This window comes from Carcharodon carcharias, chromosome 15 (assembly GCF_017639515.1).
Source record: "Carcharodon carcharias isolate sCarCar2 chromosome 15, sCarCar2.pri, whole genome shotgun sequence".
NCBI lineage: Eukaryota > Metazoa > Chordata > Chondrichthyes > Lamniformes > Lamnidae > Carcharodon > Carcharodon carcharias.
In genome coordinates this window covers 68,518,101-68,524,222 of record NC_054481.1, presented here as the reverse complement: position 1 = coordinate 68,524,222, position 6,122 = coordinate 68,518,101, and positions in this window count along the sequence as shown.

Sequence of the window (6,122 nt, the reverse complement as noted above, 5' to 3'; positions counted from 1 at the left end):
GTCCAAGCTTTCTTCATAGGATAAGCCCTTCATTCCAGGAATGAATTAAGTGAACCTTCTCTGTACTGCTTCTAACCACTCGAGCCTGCTCTAACATTTAATAAGATCATGGCTGATCTTCGACCTCAACTCCATTTTCACGTCCAATCCTCATATCCCTTGACTCCCTTCGAGTCCAAAAACCTATTGATTTCAAACTTGAATATACTCAATGACTGAGCATACACAGCCCTTTTGAGAATTCCGGATTCACAACCCTTTGAATGAAGAAATTTTTCCTTATCTCAGCCTGCATTGGCTATCTTTTTATGCTGGCTTCTACTCTCTAGCCTGGGGAAAGAGCCTCTCAGCATTTACCCTGTCAAGCCTTCTCAGAATCATATATGCTTCAATGAAATAACCTCTCATACTTCTCAATTCCAGAGAGAACAGGCCCTGTCACAATATCTCCTCATAGGCAACCCTTTGATCCCAACAGTTAAAGGCCCTGTTGGTAATGGTGCTGCGAAGGAAGGAGAGATCTACACAAAAGGCCAGTGCGAGATGGGAGAGCTAAGATAGCAGGGAAGTGAATTTTGACAGGCTGAGAAGCCTTTTCTTGTTCTTGACTTTTTCAAAAGTCTGACATCCAGGGCTGATATTCTGAATGTTGTCTGCAGAGAATATTTAATGAGTGTACAGCTGAGAAAAAGAGAGGACATTGAAATATACTCCATCTAGTCTGCCGTCTACCACCCTTTTGGTCGCATGACATATCAGTAATGGAATTTTTGATTAATAATGGAAAGTAACGAATATCAGCCAGTCCACAGTAAACCCAGACCTGAATCAAGGAAAACACCCAGTGGTGGAAAGCTTTGGGAAACAAGCATTTACATTGAGCATATATTGGCCTGGATCTTCTGTTGTTGACAGTGGCGAATGTTGAAACATTTCCTGCTGTTGAGTGTTGGGACCTGGAGAAAGTCCCAAACTGTGCACGTGTCCGGGAAGTTTAAATCTTCCGCTGGGAAGAATTATGATGTCACGACCCTTCCGAGAATGTCCCTGACACTCCTGTGTGCTGGAGACTTGGACTTCATGGGCTATGCTTATATAGATATTTCCCCCATCCCTGTCCCCTGTTAATCTCAGGAATAGGACAGTGATTAAAAACAGCGGCTGCATAGGAAAACCCTAAAAACATACCGGCCCATATTCCTGACAATTATCATCCCTTCCCGCACACTCAACAATGCTCAACCCCCCACCGTGTCAATGCTCACCACCCCGCCACCCTGTTAATGTTCACCCCCACCACCCTGTCAATGCTCACCACCCCCCCCACCCTGTCAATGCTCACCCCCCCCACCCTATCAATGCTCACCACCCCTCACCACCCTGTCAATGCTCACCTCCCCCACACCTTTGACAATGCTCATCCCCCACCCTGTCAATGCTCATCCCCCACCACCCTGTCAATGCTCATCCCCCACTCTGTCAATGCTCACCCCCACCACCCTGTCAATGCTCATCCCCCACACCCCTGACACCGACAATGTTTACCCCCCCAACCCTGACAATGCTCACCACCCCCACCCCGTCATTGCTCACACCTTGCGCCTCATGGCAATGCCTCCTCCTGCTTCCCCGGCAATGCTCATCATCCCCAATGACCCACAAACACTGCCCCCTCCCCCCAACAATGCTCACCCTCCCGCACCCCTTCCCAGAAGTGTTCAGGGCCCACGCTCCATCGACTACATCTACCTAACCACAAACCCATAACAACAACGACGTATCTTAAATATTAGAATTTTTTTTAGAAAAACGAAGAACTTTAAAGCACTTACCTTAACACTGCAATCGTGCTGACCTTAAGGGGAGTTAGCTGAGCTGGTGACTTCAGAGGAAGATGTGGCCACACTGCTCTTTCTCCTCGTCAGCAACCCTTACTGGATCCCTTTGATAATGTTTTGCTCCTCAAGCAGGGACAGGAAGACCTGGCTGGAAGGGTGAAAAATATTAAGGGCGCACTTTTAATTGTGGTCAGCGGTGATGGCATGGAGCAGGGGATCTCACAGTGATGCTGTGAGTTGGAGTTTTTGCCTCACTCTTTAGTTCCAATTAATTTTGTGCTGCAAAATGTTTGAAGTGCTGTTTCACCATGGCGCACCAAGTTCAATGGAGGTTCCGGGTGGATAGCCTGACCAAAACAGTCTATCTCTTTAACCAATAGCAGGTAAGGACTTGAGTGGTTAGCAAAGCTCTGAAGTGGTAGCTTGGTCATTAGATTAGTTAACTGAAGTTTATCAAAATATTGCTGAATTAGTGTAGAATTAAGCTTTTTTTTGCAAAGTAATATGACACATAAGCACATAAGAACATAAACATAAGAAATAGAAGCAGGAGTAGGCCATTCAGCCCCTCTAGCTTGTTCTGCCATTCAGTAAGATCATGGCTGATCTGATTGTGACCTTAATTCTTCTTTTCCGCCTGCCCTGGGAATCAAACTCAGGCTGCAGCAGAAAAAGTGCCGACTTCTAACCACTAGGCCACCATGGAAGCTGTGTGAATAAAGCCGCCTCCTGCCCAGGGTTCAGGTGTTTCTTTAATTCATGAAATCCAGAATCCAAAGGGAACCATTGCCGACTTGCAAAAGCTAAGTATTTTATTACAATTCAAATGATCATGTTGCTCCTGGAATCAGAATGATGGATTTTTGGGGGCTAACATAGAAATTAATGCAGCCACAAGCATTCAAGGAGTTGGTGGGGGAGGGTGGGGGTAGGGAGGGGGAAGAATTCTTAATCCCACCAGTATGGAATTATTTTAGTATTGACTTTTCTGACAGTCAGAATCCACACCAAATTACACAGTTTAACTTGCATCCTGGTTATGTGCTTTATGTGCTATGTGCGGAAATATTAGCATTAATCGCTAACTGATTTCAAAGTGGATGGCCATTGGAAAGATAAATCACACCATTTACAGAGTCCTTAATAGCCAGCTCAATGTTTATGGGGAGCACCTAATTCATTTTTACAAAGCAAATCCAGCAACTCATGGGCCTAAATTTTCCCAATGACAGAGAGCCTCTCTGTTGCTACAAAAATGGCTCCAGAGGCCCAAATCTGGATGTCCCGCTCCCGAACATGGCCCCCACCATTTTCACAGAGATTGCAGAATGGGGACAGGTTCCAAATTACACATCCATGTTCACAGAGGCAACTGCCCATATAAAACAACAGTTGGTTCTAGTCATGCCTGATTTTCGTTATTCAGGAATAGGAAACATGACATGTGCAGATTAGACCTTGTAGGAGCAGATCTAAACTCTGTGGGGTTGCTTGGTTAGGTGGGGTACCTACTTCTTTGGATATGTCCCCGGGACACCTGTGGAGGATGTCAGATACCCTTTGGGCAAGTGAAGGTGCCCTTCAGGATTTTTAAAATTAGACACAAATGTGTGTAAAAGGTGCATAAACTCACTGGAATTGTCAACCTCAATGGAGCTGTCAAAAGCAACTGTCAAACTGATAAGGCATTTAAATTTCCTGTCCTTTAATTATTTTAAAAAACTGGTGTGAAAAAATGCTTGCTATTTCACTGTATCTGTTGACATAAACCTAAGGGTTATCATTACTGGATTAGTACTGCATTACTGATTTCATAACCTTACACTTTCACAGTGGGGTGCCTGCCATTTCAAGCTTGATTGATACCTCCAAGTATTTATGGACTCTTTGGAGTGGGACTATAAGTCCAAAAGCTTGCTTTAATCAGGGAGCAAACTTAGTTAAATGTAATGAACACATTTTTATCAATGAGAGCTTTTGTTGAAATAGTGAACTCCATCAATATACCCAACTGTATTCAACCTCATCTCAGCATAGGTCCTGAGGACTACTAACTGACCCATGGGCAATGTAGCTGTAAGGGCAAAGGGTGGTGGGTGAGGGGCATTGGTTTGCATGAGTTGGCACTAAGTTAGCATAGGAGCTATAAAGGACCATGGGGATGGGTAGAGAGGGGCATAGATTGACATGGAGCATATGAGAGGCAATGGCTGTGGGTAGAAAAGTAGAGGTTGGCATGGATGGTAATAAGGGTCATGGGAGTGGGTAGAGGGCATTAGGTGGCATGGGTTGGCATGAACAGGGCATAGCAAGTGTGTGCAGGGTGAGGAGTATGAAGGATGAGGACTGTTTTTTATTTTATTGCTTTTTTAAAAATCTTGCATGAAGTGCCGGTGCACTGCCCAGTCTAGCTCCACCAGTGGTATTCTCCGCATTGTTTCTGAGGTTGCCTGCCATGACTCCCAGAAACCTGCAGCCCCCTACCCCCATCCCTACCCCACCCCTGGAATAAATATCCAAAGTTCCGGGGCACTTTCTCCCGGGTCGGGCCTGAGGAGTGAGGAAATGTCCGGACTCTGTGCTCCCAAGCCAGAATTGAAAATTTAGGGCCTTGACTCATATGGGGAGGTTGATGGTGAGCTCCGTTTTTTGTGAGGCTAATGGCAGAGTAGTGCATACTCTGCAGCAAATTGTGGTGATTTGCAACTCACAGTATATCTCTCTCTCTCTCACCTTAATTCTCTCTTAATTGCGGCATGCACATTTAACTTGCCATTATTTTTACAGCAAATTCTGGGATCTTGTTCAATGAATGAATGTCTTGAGTTTACTCCCCTTCATGCCATATGCTCTGGTTCTACTGCACTGGATAAGGTGTAATTCTTGTTATGTCTATATTATCTACTCCTTTTACAATCCTAAAAACAGTGAGAATATCACTGCCCAATCTTTACTTTTCCAGTGAGAGCACGCTCAATATACGAAATCGCTCATGATAATTTAATCTCCCCATCCTCTCAATCGTTCTCGTTGCCCTCTTTTGTATTATTTCAATAGATTTTTATTAGTACGCTTCACTTCTTTTTACATATTCAATTCAAAAATTATCTTTGCCATTCTGATGCCTTTTTTTTAACATTCTTAAATGAAGTTTGATGTCAAATTCATTTTAATTCTATGGCAATTTCCTTCATGGCCAATATGTCTTTTCCTTCTTTATAAGTTACTTGGTGATCCTGTTTAATCATACGAGAGCACCTTAATCGTTGTTCCTATGCTTCGCATTCAGAAGGAAATCTGTAATTTCCCCACTCCCCTAGCCATATTAAGATCTGCCAAGCCTAGTCTGACAAGACTTCTCAAGTGCATAAAATAGGAGATTTGATCATTCCTTGTAATCATATCCAAGATGATTTCTCAATTTATTGGATCATTTAGCTGGGTCTCTGCTCCCTTTTTACATTATTCTGGGAGTTCCAGGCTTTTCAGCTAGGCCTGCATATAAAATAGGCACAGGCCCAGCATTGCCATGGTAAAGAGGCACAAGCTGTGTTCTTAGTCCTTCTGCCTCAATTTTCTTTGGTTAGGTCCAGCAACTAATCCCAGTAGCACATCAAGAAGCTTCAAGAACATTGCCTGTGGCCAATGACGAGGCCAGACAGCAAGGTGAACTTAAAAACAAAAAAACTGCGGATGCTGGAAATCCAAAACAAAAACAGAATTACCTGGAAAAACTCAGCAGGTCTGGCAGCATCGGCGGAGAAGAAAAGAGTTGACGTTTCGAGTCCTCATGACCCTTCTGTCGAAGGGTCATGAGGACTCGAAACGTCAACTCTTTTCTTCTCCGCCGATGCTGCCAGACCTGCTGAGTTTTTCCAGGTAATTCTGTTTTTGTTTAGCAAGGTGAACTTAACTGACAGAGTAAGTGTCTTACTGTCTTCAGGAACCCTGTGGATTTTTGGACATCATAATTCTGCCTCTGCTTTGCCACTTCTACTCCCAGTTTCCAGCTAAAATATCCTGTTGGTGAATGGAACTATACTGGGGTGTGACTTTGCCATATTAATAACCCAGCTCACAAAATTCATACATATTTTGGCCACAATGGATTCAATACTCCTTGGCTACACTGGCCTAGAAATACATTGATCCTGTGCCCATTTTGCAAGGGCAAAATTGGCTCTTAAGCGTCCAGTATGCCAGGTTGCATTCACTTGCATATTCTGCAATAGAATTGCACCAGCTGTCACATTGGCAAAGGAAGATTGTCCAGAAAAAAAGGAT